Source organism: Mustela nivalis (assembly GCF_964662115.1).
Source record: "Mustela nivalis genome assembly, chromosome: 6".
NCBI classification, from domain to species: Eukaryota; Metazoa; Chordata; class Mammalia; order Carnivora; family Mustelidae; genus Mustela; species Mustela nivalis.
The window spans coordinates 45,589,952-45,608,399 of NC_139025.1; the positions used below are offsets into that span (position 1 = coordinate 45,589,952).

General features: G+C 38.7%; 1 long non-coding RNA gene across 1 annotated transcript; it reads left to right on the forward strand.

Moving 5' to 3' along the window:
- Positions 1–8,436: 8,436 nt before the first annotated feature.
- LOC309866501 lies at positions 8,437–17,365 on the forward strand. Its single transcript, XR_014312725.1, has 3 exons — positions 8,437–8,603; positions 13,401–13,641; positions 15,525–17,365. It is a non-coding gene; the product is annotated as an uncharacterized lncRNA (long non-coding RNA).
- Positions 17,366–18,448: the final 1,083 nt, after the last annotated feature.

Sequence of the window (18,448 nt, forward strand, 5' to 3'; positions counted from 1 at the left end):
CCTATCACATAAACAAATGGCCCAGCTGTTATTGCTAAGATTCCAGTTTTAAACTTGGACTTTCTTGTATAAACTTCAATGTAATGGTATTTAAAGTGTCATAGGCAATAAGCATCTAATCCTACTCAATAAATTGTAGGCTCATTGCATGAACTCCTAGAGCTGTTAAAGACAGCTGTGCTTTTTTTGTAATTTAAGTCATTTCCAAATTGGGCAAGTCTCCAGGTGTATTTTCAGACAAACAATGTGTACTAGAAAAGTGATGTTCTGAGTCTTTCAGCAATGGAATAAACACAAGAGAGTAAAAGCTGAGATGTAAGACGGTACAAACATTCCCGATCACCCCAGGAGGGCAGGCACCAAGGTAGGGGAGCTGGGAAACTGGTTCTTATTTCCTTGGTCTATTAGAATATGAGCCAGAACCTTTTCCCCCAAGGACCTTCTTAGATCCCAACTACTTTTGTAACTGCTTGTTGGGCCAGTGCCCTAAATGGGTACCAGGATGGACAATAAGGATTTAGTATTTCTCAAAATAGAATCATCAACTCCCAGAGCAATGACATAACCCTGAAATAGAAAAAACTCCTCCCATAGCTGATATTTAAAGGTTTCAGGAGAAAACGGTTTCCACCCTGTGATGTCACTGAAATAAATCATCATGAGACCAAAGAATAAGAAGGCATTTTAAGAGGTCATTTCATCCAGAGTACTGTCTCTTAAGAGGACCCACAATAAAGGCATTTAAAGAAGATTAATTGGTAATTATTTTAGATTCAAATCATCATTAAGCATTAAATGAATCCTCTTCTAGGACTTAAGAGCTCTGAGTGGGCCGGGCAGGGAGCATGCTTTTCTGTATCTACCCCAAGTTGAGTATTCTACAATCAACTGATGGACCTAAGTAGGGGAATGACCAAGTTCTTTACCTTGCTTTAATGATAGAGAATGGTCCTCAGAGAGGCCATCATCACAAATGTCTACCTCCTGGATCTGATTCCAGAGCAGGGGAATATTGTTACTGTTTCACTTTGGTGGTTGTGTTATCACCAGGAGTTGTTACGCGCCAATAGGATATTCTTACCTACATTTGTTCTGCTCTCTTGTAAGGTACTGTGCATTATCTTTTGGGCTAACCACATATGATGTCTACCTCACTGTCAGCAATGTAGAGAAAACAGAGAGAAGCTCAGGGAAAACATAAATTACAGATCTAGAGCCCACAATGCAGTTCCCCTGAGTCCTTCTGTGGTGGGTTGAACTTCATCATTGACAAACTAGGTCTGAAATGAATCAACACCTCTTTCAGTTACTGGAAAATAACACAAGCTCACAGGTGGAGAGAATTTCAGGCAATGACTCGGGATTACTTTTGGCCTAGGTAGACAGCTAGACAGCTACAACTAGTCCCCAAACTCTTAGAAATGATCTTCTGGATCCCTGCCCCAGCACAACCCCCAAAATGACAGTTCTACATGCAAAGAAAATTCCTACTGAAACTTGTAAGTCTAGGCTTAATAATTAGAACTTCCCTTCATGCAGGGATCCTGATGGTATTCCTACCGCCCCCCTTTGAGAAAGACATGTCACCTCAGCGGAAAATTTCACCTCAGGCAAAAGCAATGGCCCACCAAGCGCAACCTCTTAGGCTTGTTCAGTTTTGAGGGGAAACACAAAGATCTAACCAAAAAATGTATACATTAAAGATTTAACCAAAAAAATGTCTAGAAACAACTAATCTCTCGGTGTCACTTCAAACAAGTATAGCATACCAGACACATGGTATTTATCAAACAATTTAGTCTCTCAGCTAGCCAACCTATTGGGTCCCATTTCTGTCACTTTAAAAGTCTCTAAAAGCCTACAAAAATACTGTCAAAATGACAAAATGATAGTATTCAGAACTGTGTTCCTAAAGCAATTTACCCAATACCACAGGTAGCATTTCTCAATATGTGCATAATTAAAATGCTCTTTAATTTTTATGAAAGCATCTTGAAAGAAAGGACAAGCCCTATAGAATGGAATGGTGGGTAGATTTTTTTAAGCTAAAAGCCAGAGAATGAAATTATTGAAACCATCTTCTGTTCTACTTTAATTTTCACCAGCTTTTTGCTAGTTTACTTTAACAAGTAATGTTTGATTGAATTCAGGCCTGCTTTTGTTTACAAAATGAACCAGAGCCAGCAAGTCGTGGCCTGGTTAATTTGCACATCCACTGCCTTGGTCTCCTCCCCTTTAAACAAAAATCTGGAGTTTGTGATTTATTGTTGATTTGGTTAGTTCAAATCATTTTGATGGCTAAAATCTACCTTCTGCCCCATCCTTGAGATTCTGACCAAAAGTACCCAATCTACAACTCCTATACAAGGCAGAAATGACCCCACCACAAAAAAATGCAAAACACATCTTCTTAACTTCAGATGCCAACAAAAGAAACTGAGAATAAAAATTCACAGATGGAAGAAGGGAGAAAGCAGTATCCATAAATCAGTAGCTTTAGAAACCAAACTGTTCCATTCAGAAGAAAAATATCAGGAGAGCAAAGCAAAGTGGTCATTATTGATGACAGGTCTCTTTGAGTCTTTGAGAGTCATCATTATATGCCAGTAAGGTAAACCAGTGGCTCTCAAATCCAGCAGAACATCAGAATCATCACAAAAGCCCTATTCCTAAGTCTCTTCCTCTAGAAATTCTGAATTTAAAAGTCCATGATAGAATTTATATGTTCAAAAAGTACCTCCAAATGGTTCTGGAAGCTTTGAAACAGGGTATAGTCTTTATGCATGTTTAATGTCGTCCTGCCCAGTCAGTCTCACCTACTACTCTGCTTGAATTCTCTACTCCAGATCTGAAAGTCTCTTCTTGCTCTAGGCTGTGAAACTGGTGTATTGTTCCTCATATAGTCGGGTGAGAGTAAATATGTAGAGAGAATAATGCCATGCTTCCTTTGTCACTCATGTACAAAATCCACACCCACACACTACTGTTGGGGTGTGCTCCCCAAGATCACTATCTAATGTTAAAAATGATTTCTCACGACTATGAACTCTGAGAAACAAACTTAGGGTTTTGGAGGTGAGGAGGGTGTGGGGTTGGGTGAGCCTGGTGGTGGGTATTAAGGAGGGCACATATTGCATGGAGCACTGGGTGTGGTGCATAAACAATGAATCTTGGAACACTGAAAAAAAATCAAATTAAATTAAAAAGATACTTTTTAAGATACTTTTTTCATGTTGAAAATGTAATTTTAATAGATAATTCTTCATATTACATAGGAACACAATAAAATACACCACATTCTGAAGAAACTCCAGAAGTTATGAGAATCAAGAGTGGGGGAAATTCAGACGGGCTACAATATCCATTACCTTAAATTTCAAGAGACAAAGGTTCCAACCCAGGGGGTGAGGGGGGGTCCATCCATAACATTCCATTTCCATTCAAACTTCCATTTTCTTAACAGCAAGGCAAAGCTCATTCCCAATCTCCTTTACCTCCATGGGATATGCTGCCTTTCTTCTAATCCATCTACTTTCCTTCATATTGCTCATTTAAAAGTAATCTCATTTGAAATAAAAAAGGAATTCCCCTAATACTACAAGTATTGAGGGAATGACTATTAGCTCTTAGAGGGAAGGAACCATACCCATTTTGCTTACCTCTGTATCTCCTACACATTGCCTAGCTTTTGGCACATGGCCAATGTTCAGTAAATACCCAATGAAGGGTGCATGGGTTGCTCTGTCAGTTAAGCGTCTGCCTTTGGCTCAGGACATGATCCCAGGGATCTGGGATCAAGTCCCCTATCTGGCTCCCTGCTCTACAGAGAGTTTGCTTCTCCCTCTGGCCCTCCTCCCACTCATTCTCTCAATCTCTCTCTCTCTCAAATAAATAACATCTTGAAAAAAAAAAGTTTTAACTAAATATTTATTGAAAATACAAATGAGGTCCAAGATTAAAGTTTTCCCTAGAGACTACTTAAATAATCTATAATTTTTCAGACAGCACCATCTGGAATATTAAAATCCTAGAGGTGGAAGGGCTGATAAGGATACTGAGTTCATGTGAAGTTATGGTTTTTCTGAGGTCAACAGCACATGCATGGCAACTCTCAGATTAGCACAGTCCAGTGTTTATTGTTATTTTCATGGTTCTGTTTTGTTTTTTAGTACTCATCTATGAAATAATTAACAATGCTTCCCACATCATAGGATAGAAGGTGGTAAAATGTAATGAGAAGATACCTAAAAATGCTTACAAGTGTTCTTGATGCATTGCAGGCACTTAATAAATCTAAGCTTTTGTTATTTTATCATATCACCTTCCCTTTCCAAGTCTAATATCTATGCCTAATATCTAAATCTTCCATAATCTGCCTCAATTTTGTCAATCCAATTGAGTTTCCCATTATTGCTCTTATAATGCAATTCTGACACTATCCAGAGATAGGTCAAATTTCACAGGTGGAGGGCACAGTCCTCTACAAGACTCCTCCCATTTCAGACTCTAGTCATAAACTCTGGAGTTCTCAGGCTACCTGCACTTCTGACCAACTGGCTACAAGCTTGGGTGTTCCCACTACCCTCTCAGGTTTAATAATTCACTAGTATGACTCATAGAACTTAGGAAAGGACTAGACGTATGATTATGGTTTCACCTATAAGATGCAAATTAGTACCAACCAACTGAAAAGACACATAGGGTGGAGTCTAGGAGGGTCCCAAATGCAAAGCTTCCATTTCCTCAGGACCTGTCACTCTCCCAGCACATCGATGTGTATCACCAACCAGGAAGCTTACTCAAGCCCCAGGTGTCCGTAGCTTTTGTTGGGGTTTCATTGTATAGGTACCACTGACTGAATCATTAGCCATGTGACTGGGTTCAATTTCCAGTACTCCTCCCCTCCCCAAAGGTCAGGCTGATACCACATGTGTCAAGCCTCAGTGCTCTCTATCACATGGTTGGTCCTCCCAGATTAGCTAGCCCCACCCTGAGTCATCTCCTTAGCATAAACTCCTGCATAGAACTGGGTTCCACTACAAATAACAAAGGCACTCATCCCTCAGGAAATTCCAGGGATTTGAGGTTACCTTCCAGGGACCAAATTCTTTATTAGATGACAGGTCTCTACTCTAATGTGACTGGTTTTTTCATTGTCCTCAGATCATGATCAATTAATTCTAGGTCCTTCTGTTGAACAAATCTTAGTTCTTTGTTTTTGTTACACTCATCATACTCATAATTACTTTTCTTTGTGTTCCTCATTAGACTGTAAGATCTGTAAGGGCAACCATCATGTCTGTCTTACTCATTACACTTGGCCAATTCCTTACATTTTTCCAAGGACATAGTTAATATACTTAAATTTTGGTTGGCTGGTGAACTCCATCTTCATGTCTTTATTCACAAGTATGGAAAGAACATTTGCAAGAAGTTAGCACCAGGGCCACTGAGGCTGCAGTAAGAGCAGATACAAATTGCAAAATAGGATAAACAAGGAAATCTACCAGCCATTGAAAAAAACATTCAAAGGAGATTTGAAACATACACCACTTCATATTCTATTGTGGCTACAAGAGAAGCTATGAAAAATATGAGACAACAAGCACAGAAATAAGAGAATTTATTTTTTACCCTGAAGGTTCTGGTGACGGTTATAGCGGAGGAGAGATGTTAATTGATTTTCTTCTTTACTCAACTTCTCATTGTATTTCATTCATCTTTAGTAAGCAATTATCCTCTAAATAAGCAAAATGTTTCAAGCTTACTTTCCCCTGAAAGAGTAATGTGGTAATGGTACCTGCAGGCAGAATTCTATCACAATTGCCATACAAAGATCCTTTTCCCTAGCCATACCATCACCAAAAAAGATCTTTTTAAAGTGGAATTTGCAGTTTTTATTTGTAATGGAAATTACAACCATCCTATTAGTTCAGTCAATAAAAGTAAGACTGAAAGTGAGCCTCTGACTATTTTAATCCACCCTCTTATAATAAACATTAGTAGAATTGAAGTGAATTGAAATCTGTTCCCTCAGTTTCATTGGTCTAAGTCTTGCTTCTCAACAATTGCTGGTTGTAAACTCAATGGTAGGAAGTATCTCTTATGGAATGGAAGGCTTATGGAATATCATAGCTGGAAGCAATCTGTATGAGCAGAAAGCAGACAGCCACTGAGGATAAGTAACTTGCTCAATTTTCCATACCAAGTCAACAGCAGAGATCTCCCATCTCCTGACTCCCTACTCTATATTTCTTCTCTATCATACTATACTAATATTTCTTTTCTATGCTTCAGAGTTTATGACAATGCTCAGCACACAATAAATGCTTAGCAAACTATGCTGATTTTAATTTCTTAAAGAGTAACACATTTGTGTAACACATTCTCAGGCACGATTCTCATTAATTATATACTTTCCTCTCATATATTTAGTCCTACTTTTGTACCCACACAGATTACACATGGCCATTCACACAGAGCCAACCTGCTGAAAACCTGGTATGTCTATATTTCATCTGTCATCCTTCTTCAATCTCTTCCCTATGTATGCACTTAAAGGTAAAAGTACAGCTCCACACAGCATATCTTTTATGGCTTATCACTACCCCATCTCAGAAGGTAGACTTGTTCTGCTTCCAGTTTTCAAGGCAATCAATAGTGTTGTAAATGGTTTGGAAACTTGGGGGTTGGGGGAAGCTCACATTACTCAAGGACATTCAAATTTTTTCCTTGGTCTCACCAGTCTCCAAAAGATTATATCTAGCAATTACTCTGTTCATTTGCCTTTTAAACCAGAATGACTGACATACCTTGGTCCCTAAAATGTGCATTAAATAAATGTAAATAAGACATGTGATTTGAATTTTTCACATTAAATTATAATGCAATGTGTTTTAAAATCCAAATTCCACATTTGAAGTAACTTTGAATAGTGTTTAAATTTAAGTGGCTAATGAATGAATATTGGAATTCACTCAGGAGTCAGTAGACACATTTGGAAAAGACAAATCATATCAGATCTTTCCTGCTTGAAGTCCTTCATTGGTTTCCCACTATAATTAGAATAAATCAAACTCACTTAACAGTAGACTTCATGTGCCATATGACCTTGTTCTACTTTTTCCTCCAGCCTCATTCCTCTTGAAACTTCTTTTCATTCATCATCAGCCAGTGACCTTCATTTAGTTTCCTCGGATTTTAGCTTTTTCAGAGCCTTTGCATATGCTGTCCCTTCTGCTTAAAATATTCATAGTCCTCCCACGACTCTCCCCTCCCATAAATCATACCTCCTCGTGTCCATGCCCTTTTGGAATTAGACTTTGCTGCTCCTCCCATCGAGTGGTGGAGGCCATTTTTTTCTCCTCTAAATCTGGACTAGACTGTACTAATACAATGCAATGGACCCAACATTCTGGAACTTCTGAAACCAGGTCTTAAGTGGTGTCATAGCCTCCAATTTTGTTTTTAGAATCATGTTGCTATGTAAAAAGGTTCAAGTTTCTTGCTGAAGAAAGAAGACACCTTCAGAGAGAGATCTCCTGGAGAATATGTAGGAAGAGATGCCCTATAAAGAAAAAACAAGATATCTTCGTTGACAGCCAGCATCAAGACTCAGACTGTCTTGGGTTCTTCAGCCCCATGCCTGGCACTGTATAGAGCAAAAGGATCATCCTATCTGAACCCCGCCAAATTCCTGACTTACAAAATTGGAAGCTATAAATGGTTATTGCCATTTCAAATTTATCTGATTTTAAAAGTTTTACTCGCAGTAAAATTTTTTGTTTGTTTGTTTAAAATTCTATGGACTTCAGTACATACATAGATTCTTGAAACCAGCATACAAATGAACTCAGCATAATTCTAACATCCTGAAGTATTTTCTAGGACTGTCCCTCAGTAGTCCTAATTCCATGCCTACCAAACCCTAGCAATTACTGATCTGGTCTCTGAACCTATAGTTTTGCTTTCATCGGAGTATCACATAGATGAAATCATAAAGTATTCAATATAGTATTCAACACTGGTTTCGTTCAATTAGCTTAACACATTTAAGATTTATTTATGTTGTATGTATCAGTAGGATATTACTTATTGTTGCTGAGTAGTACCCCCCTGCATGAATTTAGCACACATTCAAGTATTTTGAGATTGTTTCCCATTTGGGGTGATTTTGAATAATGATATTTGAGGCATTTGTGTGGAAGTTTCTGTTTGAAAATAAATTTTAATTTCTTTGGGATAAATAGCTAGCAATGGGATTGCTAAGTGATGTTTAACTTGTAAGAAATTGCCAGATCTTACTATCTTGCATTCCCACCAGCAATACACGAGACTTTCACTTGCTCAGACTCCTTGTCAGCACTTGCTATTTTCAGTATTTTTAAAGTATTTTATTTATTTATTTCACAGATAGAGAGCACAGGCAGAGGGAGCAGCAGCCAGAAGGGGAGGAAAAACAGGCTTCCCACTGAGCAGGAAGCCCAAAGCTGGCCACAATTGCAAGGCCCTGGCATCACGACCTGAGCTGAAGGCAGATGCTTAATTGACTGAGGCACCCAGGCACCCTATTTTCAGTATTTTTATTTTGGTCGTTCTAACAGGTATGTAACAGAAACTCTTTGTTATTTGATTTTGCATTTCCCTAATGACTAATAATGTTAAGCCTATTTCATGTACTTTTGTGATATCTGCATATCTGCAAATTAGCTCAATCCATTTGCCTCCACTTTTATTGAATTATTTTTTATTGTCGAGTTTTGCAAACTCATCACATTTTTTGTATACTTTTATGCAAAGGGCTGAATAATACATACTGGCAAGCAATTTAAAAGGCAATTTAAAAACTAACAAAATTTTTCTCACTTGCTGAGTGTTGCTGGGGAAAGGGAGTATGTGGAGAAGATGCTGGGTAATGGACACTGGGGAGGGATGTGATATGGTGAGTGTTGTGAAGTGTGTAAGCCTGACGATTCACAAAACTGTACCCCTGGGGCAAATAATACATTATATGTTGATAAAAATAATTAATAAGAAAAATTTTTTTTCTCACTTGAAGTTAAGTTACTTTCCTGTTTGATCACTAGTGGAAGTAAGTATTGGACAGTGGCTAGCATACAGATAGATATAGATATATATAATATAAAATCTTAATATATTTTAAAGCATATTTAAAATATATATAAAATGTATATGTATAAATGAGCTATATACATGAGCTAGATAGATATTTATCATTGTGCTTCCTGACTTCCAGATATTTCCGCACATTCTTTCTAAATATTTCCACACATTCTTTGCCAATTCTTCAAATTCTTTTATTTTCTTATATTCATGAGATTTTAATGTCCTTGCTTAAAGAATTGAGCCCCCCATTGTTCCTTCTTCATCTTTATGCTTGATCCTGGCTACCCTAGAAAAGTCTTCTACCTTCTAAACTCCATTGTTCCTGGGAATCCTTCTGGTCCCTGCTCTCAGACCCTGTTTAACTTCATTTTGCCTGCAGTTCTCTGATGTGATTCATGGCTTTAAATCTAGTTTTTGTTTTTTCATTCATTACCCCTGGACTAGATGTTTTGGAACTTCCCTTACATCCTGGGCCCACCCCAGCGCTCATCTCAGACTTTGATTCTAATTCCCCTTTAATTAGAGCCCTTAAAGTGCAGAAAAACCACACCCACTCCAATACCAGTCCCTGCTCGCAGAATTTCAACTAGGGCCCAGTCCCTGCTTGCCTGTGAAGAAAGGTCTCACACCTCACTTGTTCGAAACATAACATGAAACTCAACAGTGTGGGACCATCATGGAATAATTCATGTAATCATTACATTACAATTTAATCCATCGTGGAAAAGATCTCTGATTTTATCTATTATTGGAATGAAATTTTTCTGCTTTCCTAAAGGAGTATATGAAATATCATTTATCTTTTTTTCTGGAATCATTTTAACATCAATTATCCACTGGGCTCTTATAGAATGAGAACTCTAGATCTTAGTAAATGGGGAAAGACCATTTCTCTCCTAAAGAGGCCAAGATTGCTGTAGTTTTTCTGTTTTATTGGTGGGGGTAGTATTTGTTTGAATTCTTTTTTCCTACTTATTGTAGTTTTGCTCTTTTCTCCTTTTCTAATGCAGCTTTTCCTTTTCTCTTGAAGGAAGTATCTTTTTTGGATATTGCTTCTAGTTTTCTCTAAACATTATTTAGGAAGAAAAACACCTGTGATTCACTTAACACCTCTTATTCTTTCTTTTGACTTCTCACACATATCTATGGATTTCATTGTTGCAATGATTATGAAATTAGTTTTACACATTATAAATTAATTAAAATAAAAAATTTATACAAATTTAAAATAGTACTTACGTCGTGAAAGAGTTGTGAATATTAAACACATGAAACATGTTGGAGCATGCTTCACACCTAGAAGAGCTCAGGAAACATTAGCTGTTGTGGCTTTTGTTTTATGGCTGGTGCCAGAGATGGTATGATGCGCATTTGCAGCTGCTGTTAGACATCTCTTCTTGGATATTCTACTGGTGCCTCAAATTGCAGACTTGAATTCACTGTTTTCTCTACCTCCCCCCAAACTTATTATTTTTCTTCCTGTGTTTTTAAATTCTGCCCATAACACCATTTCACTATCACATTTTTTAAAGATTTTATTTATTTCTTTGCCAAAGAGAGATTGAGAGAGAGCACAAGCAGGGGGAGAAGCAGGCTCCCCACAGAGCAAGAAGCCCCATGCGGGATTCGATCCCAGGACCTTGGGATCATGACCTGAGCCAAAGGCAGATGCTTAACTGACTGAGCCACTCAGGTGTTCCACAGACTTGAATTTTTAAAAACACCTTTGATTTTTCTCTCTTCTTGTGTCTCCCAACCTAAAAAATTCCTAAGTCCTTTTTATTCTATTTCATGAAATTTCTTAAGACTTTACTTTTCTCAAAAAAAAAAAAAAAAAGACTTTACTTTTCTCTCTGTACCCTTGTTCAGAATCTTATTACTGCTCATCTGGACTAAGGCCATAATCTCTGGACTAAAGCAATAGTCCAATAACTGCCTTTGATTTCCAGCCTCCGCAATATATTCCTACACTTAGATTAATTTTCCTAAAGAACATGTCCGATAATGTCTCTCTCCTAGTCTGAACTTTTATTGACTCCCCAGTGTGTTCTGGTTTAAGCCTTTCCACTCCCTGGCCCCAGTCAACCACTGCAATCTGCCTCAGCAATCTCTTCATGCTTTGTACCCTCCAGGCAAATTATTTAAATTATACTAAAATAAAAATAGTAGTATTCTAATTGAAGGTCTATGACTTTTTTCTTTCTATATTTAAATCAAGAGATGTATGAGTGGGCTTTGATCACCTCTATCTGGACTTCTAAGTGGTCTCCTTTGTTGACTTTTAACAGATTCTTGGCTTTATTCTGGATGGATGAGATTGTCAAATAGCTAAGTGCATTATAGGTGAAGTTTCCTGCCATTAAAAAAAAGTATCACGTACACACACACACACACTTGCACACACCACAAACACATAATAAGGAACACTTTGGTATTTTAACAACATTAATTCTTTACCTCAAATGCAGTAGATACCAGAGAAATACTTTTCCATTTCCCTTTACATTGGACATATTTGCAACTTGAGAACAAGAGCCAGTGTTGGTTTTCAGACAGAATCCATTTAATTAATCATACTATTTGAACAGCTGGGGAAGCCATGTATTTATGTAAGAGCTTAACATTCTTTCAAAAATTGTCAAGTATGAATCAAAATAATATTATTTCACTTTTTAATGATACACTATTTATCTTTAGATTTTATTCACACTTAACTTTATAAATCAATAGTTCCAGTCTCTAAGACACATTGTTACCTATGTTTAAAGGCTTTTTAAAAGCACTATCATATGCATAGGGCTAAGCTTCTATTTACCACAGGGACTCGTTTTGGAAGTGTGAGACTTTCAAAGTTTTGTTTCCAAATTTGACAGGCACTGGGTAGAGTAGAGAAGAAATAGCTTGATAATATTGTGTTTTCCCCTTGGTAGTCACCAACAGAAAGGTAAACTTTTCTTATTAAAAAAAGGTAGCTTTTCTCATTCGAATCAACAATATGAACTCTACATGCACAAACGTGGGTAGAAGACATAATAAAATTGGACTGTTGCTTTAAATCTCTCAAGAACACAATTTTATTTAAAAAAAAATTTTTTTAAGTTTTATATATTTATTGTAGAGATGAGGGTAATTGCAGAGGGAGAAGGAGAGAATCCTACCCAGACTCCATGCTGTGCACAGAGCCCTAGGTGGGGCTTGATCTCACTGCCCTGAGATCATGACCTGAGCCAAAACCAAGAGTCAGATGCTTAACCAGCTCCCCAAGAACGCAATTTTGAAGAAAAATATTAATTAAAATGTGAAATAGTAGCAAAAGTATGTAGGAAAACTTCATAAAACTAGTTTTAATACTGGATTCTAGCTTCTGTTCTTAAAGGTAAGGCTAACTTGAAAGAGAAACTTTGGATTCTGGCCGAGATAATCTGATAGAAAACTTTAGGGATATGCGCAATTATTTAAAGGCAAGTCACTTATTGCTAGCAGTCCTTCAGGGCCAGCCAGAGTGGTCGGGGTCCCTGAGAGTCACTCTGAGGGCCTTGGAACTGTTTAGTTTTAATTCAAAAATTTGTAAAGGGACAAAAGCTCCCTAAGACTAAATGAGAGGATAAAGAGAATGATAGGCAACTGGAACACAGCATGGTCAATTTTAATTTTCCATTTTGAGTTCTGTCATTACAGGACAGAATTGTTTATAGCAATTTGCATAGCTAATGGCATAGGATTTTGACAGTTGGGATTCCAGTGGAGCCTAGGCATATCTCCCCAAGGCATAAAATAGGAAAGTGGCTGCTGCAGGCTGGTGCTCAGAGAAACTCTAGACTTTTTTACACACTAAATAAGCCTTGAAAGTCTGATGAGGCATTAACTAAGGTCCACATACCCACATACCTCCCCATATACCTTTCAGTCTGCCTTTGTCTTTTTATGCTGTCTGTACTTCTTCTCCCCTTTAATTTGAATGCCCTTCTCTGTGCAGGAAAAGAGCAGTGTGTGTTATTGTGTTCTCTGTTCTAAAACATCATAGGGTGGTCCTGGGTCCTACCACTGTCTGAGACTATACTGAGGACTGGACCAGAGAAACTTATCTCAGAAGACTAAAAGTCAGTCTTCACCCTCTAGAAATTTAATAATACAAGAGAGGAGATGCAAATACACCCAAACGTAAGGACTTCAGGAAAAAACATTGAATTTATATATGAAATTGTCAGAGGCAGCTCAGCGAACCTTAATGTTATTCATTCATTTTTTCACTTTTTCGTTCATTCATTCTACAGACATTTATTGGATATTGCTACATGTTCCTAGGCACTGGAGACAGAAAAGCGAACAAGACTCAACCCTGCCTCTGCCCTTGTGGAACTCTCAAAATAGTGGAGTAGAAAGACAATTAAATAAGACATAAGTACAAAATTGATACTGGAATGTGAAGAGCATGATAATATGAGGACCCACCATAATAGACACGACACAGTCATTCAGGGAAGACTTTCATGAGGAGACAGACACTGAGCAGAAGTAAGTTGTGTGATGGTCAGGGAATGCTTTTCCATGTAGGAGGAGGGAGCATGGTAAGAGGCACTGAGAAAAAGCCAGTGTGTCAGGCATGGAGAAAGTATGGGGAGATGTGCTGGGAACTGAGCTGTGATGGGGAGAACTCAGACTCTGCACAACTGCAGGCCTCATTGATGAGTTTTGTTTTGGGTAGAAAGCAAGAGTAGCAAATACTTCGAAATGATTACCCAGAAGCAACATTTTCACTCTGGACGGAAGCAAGATAGACCTGCATAGTCTAGAATCCAATATGGTTGGGTATTGCAAAGTCACACCCACTCTCTCAGTGTACATTAATTGCTAGGGACAGCAATATTAAGAGATGGCTTCTTGAAAAGGGGCCAAACCACCACTTGGTTAAAACAGGGAAGTTTTGACTAGCTCCACTAATAAATAATGAACCCAATATCCTTTGCCTGGCCTTCACTCTTTCACATAAATTCAATATGTTAATGCATCTGTAACAAATTAAGTGTCTCTTAAAAGTCCCTTAAAAGTCTCCAAATCTTTTAAAATTTAGAGTGCCTATGGAAAACAAATAAGCAAAATCCTTGACCTTTTCTCTATTCATAAGTAAGATCAATGGACGATGCCAAGAACCGAGAAACCTTTTTATTCCCAGATTTTTTAAAGAACTTACTTTTATGAACCCAAAGTGAAATTGGAAATCTCTTTCAAAAGACTAGCTTACTTGGTTAGCTTTTGATAATGAAGTCAAGAGAGTACTAATATATACCAGTCGCATTGCAGAATAACCTAATCTCCAAAACGCACACTGACATTTGACATATGTAGCCTAGACAGCCCTGGGAATCGAAGAGGAGCAATTTAAAGTTGTTTATTCTTACATAATGGAAAAGGAGGGAGGGGAAGAATTTCTATTTCCCATTAGTCCGTGTCACATGTCCTTTCTCTATTGCTGGTGAGTATTTTCTATAATAACCCATTAACCCGATCTGTAGCAAGCAGTAAAATACCTGAGAGCATGCCTAGAAATCCAAACAGAATCTTGGAATAGAGAGATAACGAGAGGAGAGTCTTTTGTAAGCATGTTTAAAATAACATTTCATTTCATTTATTTTATTTTATTTTACTTTGGGGGAAAAAGGGGGAAGAATGGGGAAGGAAATGCTATTACAGGGCTACCACAAGGAGTCAGCAATTTCTGAGTTTTTCAATTAAGTTGCCAATTTTCAGGCTATTACACTGCTCCCTGAATCAAAAGGATTAACAATTTTCCTCTTAGCAATTAGAAAGGTAGAATTTTACCATGGAAGCACATGGGGGAAGACCGTACAAGAAGTTAGAATTAACTAAATCTCTACCGAGGACCACCCAAGAGGAGCTAAATGAGGGGTTACTTTCAAGTGGGGCTGGGATCAAAGATTGAGGGAGATTAGAACCAATAGGAGGTTAAAGAAAAACATCTGGTCCTTTGCAGTAATCACCAATAGCGAGGTGGATCTTCCTCGGGGGGCGGGGGTGGGGGGGAGAGCAGCAGATCTGACCACCGACCCAACAATGGGCCACAGAGTGCTGATTCCATGGGGGCGGACATCTCTGTTGTTCTGCGTGAAAGACTCCCAAACCAGAGAAATGCAAATGTACAATTCAGCCTGGGGTGGGGGGGGGCTTAAAAGATGCTCCCCCGCCCAACATCGGGCAACATAGGCATGCTACATATTGAGTATAACCCCTTGGCAGCCTTCCTCTAATGAAGCCCATCTCTCTGAGTGCTACAGGTGGACACTGACCTCTTCAGAAAACAGCTGAGAACTGAGGCTATCGGGAAAAGAGGGGATGCACATTCACACTGATTTTAATAACCTTGTCACCTTGTCTTACAGAGTAAACGTCCATTTCTGCTGAGGCAAGAGATGTTAAAGTCCTGGGCAGAAAATGGAAATATTCCGAAGAAATCAGGAAGAGGGGATGTTTCAATATTTTCCTAATAAAAGAAGTCTTTGACAAGAAGAGTACTTCATTTTAGAATGTTCTTGCTTTTTGTAGTTTGAGCCTTTTAAAAGAAGAGCCTGCTCTCACATGGTTCCTATACAGAGTGTAATTCTACCTTATTCCCTATTCTTCAGACGATCCTGAAGAATTAATCACCTAAAGGGATGATTAATAGAAAACAGCCCCTGAAGTGGCAACTTTAAACATGCCAGTTTTATCTGTTATCTCTGCATATCACATTTCCTTAGAAGAATTCCAAGGAAGAATTTTTTTAAAGGATCAGAGCAAACGTGTTTGCCTGACTCCTCTATCTAACAGGAAGGCGGCTGGGACGAGATCCCGTGTGCACTTGGCCACTGGGTCGTGGAGGGCAGCAGGCTGTTTCCTTAGGCCACAAAGAAGAGAGGGCACACACTTTCTGGGCACTGTCTCTCTGCAATGCTTTCATCAGCGATGAGTTTGTACAAGGGAGAATCATAAACCATCGTGACTTCAGAGCAAAGATCTGAGATGAGACCAATTCACTTTTCCAGGGAAGAAACCAAGGTCTGAAAGAGTCCTAGGCTGCTGTGGAGCCTCTTTCTGCTGCTTTTCATGGAGAGTCCTGGTTGCCGCTCATAATCAGTTTTCCAATGGGCACTCAGCCTTGCCAGTGGCTTTCACCTGTCCTCCCTCTATCTCAGACAGCTAGAACATAGGGCAGCAAGAACCAGGTAACGTCAGCCCAAGTTAGTGTTGGGGACCAAAAGAAGGGAGAACCTAGAGCCAAGGGTCACTGGCTTCAAGTCTTCCCGCAACTTAGAAGTGGGCTTCCCTCCTAACCTATCTGTCACCCCCTCCTACTTGACTTATTTTCTTCTTTGGACCTTGGTTTGTACAAGATTGAGAATTATGTTTTTCAGTTTGAGGCTCACTAGCATCTGTTTGTGCAAAACCCTCTCTCTCTTTTTATAAGTTTTATTATCTTCCCCCTTTATCTTTCATCCCCACTCTGTTGTCCTTCCTTCCATTGGCAGGCCCTCTAATGTGTTTATTATGTGTCCTTGGATATCCACATGTCCTTGAATAATTTAGCATTGTTTTCTGCAGTACCTGTTTCTAATTTACAAAAGCAATATTGCATGAAGCTCTTCTTCTGTTACTTTTTCACTCAACATTCTTTTATTAAGATGCATTAATGCTTCTGTATGTAAATCTAGTTTATTTCTTAAATACTTCAAACTGCTGCATATTGTAGAAGGCATCCTAACACTTTTCTTATCCATTACTTCCAGGAATGGATACCTATGTTGCCACCAGTCCCAACTACCATAAATGATGTTGCTCTGAACATTCTCATATATACCTCCTTAGACAATGAAAACATTTCTTTGAGTTAGACTACTAGGTCAGGAGGAAGATGTATACTTATTTTCACTTCACATTTGCTCGCTACTCTCCAGAATGTCTGTACCACCTGCAGTACAGAAGAATTCTCCCATCCTCATTAGCATGCAGTGTTACATGACTTTTTAACTGTGGCCAACTAGGCTTCTCTCTTCATTAATAAAATACTTTTGGGGCACCTGGGTGGCTCCGTTGGTTAAGCAACTGCCTTCAGCTCAGGTTGTGATACAGGAGTTCCAGGATTGAGTCCCACACTGGGCTCCCAGCTCCACGGGGAGTCTGCTTCTCCCTCTGACCTTCTCCCCTCTCATGTTCTCTCTCATTCTCTCTCTCTCAAATAAATAAATAAAATCTTTTTTAAAAAATAAAAAGACTTTTGATTTGGCAATTGCAATTATAATTTTTACAATACATTTTTCTATTTCATGAAATTATATCAAATGCATATACCAAATGCAAGAAAATTTCTCGTGCAGTTTGAACATGTATTGGGGAATAACCTAATGTCCTGATTAATGGAGTGCTATGGGTAGGGCATACCATCTTCAAAGAAAGTGAACAACCTGTAATTGCAAAACCTCCCCTGTGACCATATTAGTCTGTGAGAATTCCGAAGTCACTTTAGGATTAAGCATGATCTGTAGATCATTATCATGAAAACTAGCCGTGGTTGTATTTTCCCTGTAAATTTATCAGCTAAAAAATTACTTTGTTTTATAATAAGGAACAATGGGGGCGCCTGGGTGGCTCAGTGGGTTAAAGCCTCTGCCTTCAGCTCAAGTCATGATCCCAGGGTCCTGGGATCAAACCCCGCGTCATCAGAGCTCTCTGCTAGGCAGGGAGCTTGCTTCCTCCTCTCTCTGCCTGCCTCCCCGCGTCATCAGAGCTCTCTGCTAGGCAGGGAGCTTGCTTCCTCCTCTCTCTGCCTGCCTCTCTGCCTACTTGTAATCTCTTTCTGTCAAATAAATAAAATCTTTAATAAATAAATAAATAATATGATATAATATAATAAGGAACAATGTTAGAAAATGTAGCAGACGTATTTATGATTTCCATGCTCCTTCATCCCACCCCCACTCACTCCTACACACTCTTTTGGAGATTGATCTCCACTCACTGAAAGAGTGGTCCTAAGTCCATGTTACTACCACATGATCCTGCTCTCTGGCCACATTTTACAGGATGAGAGAAATTCATTGATCTAACATCAAACTCATCTATAATTTTGGATGAACCAGGAGGAGACTTATAACCTTGAATTAACTGAGATGAAGTCAGTTAGACATAGTGAGTGCCAGAGGCAGCACTTGAGCAAGACAGAGCTGATGTCATGAGAAGACATATACTAGAAAATTGCAGAGGATTCTGATTTGCAGAGAGGAGCAGAGATTATAATTCAGCTGTAAGTGCACGAATCAGACAGGCAGGA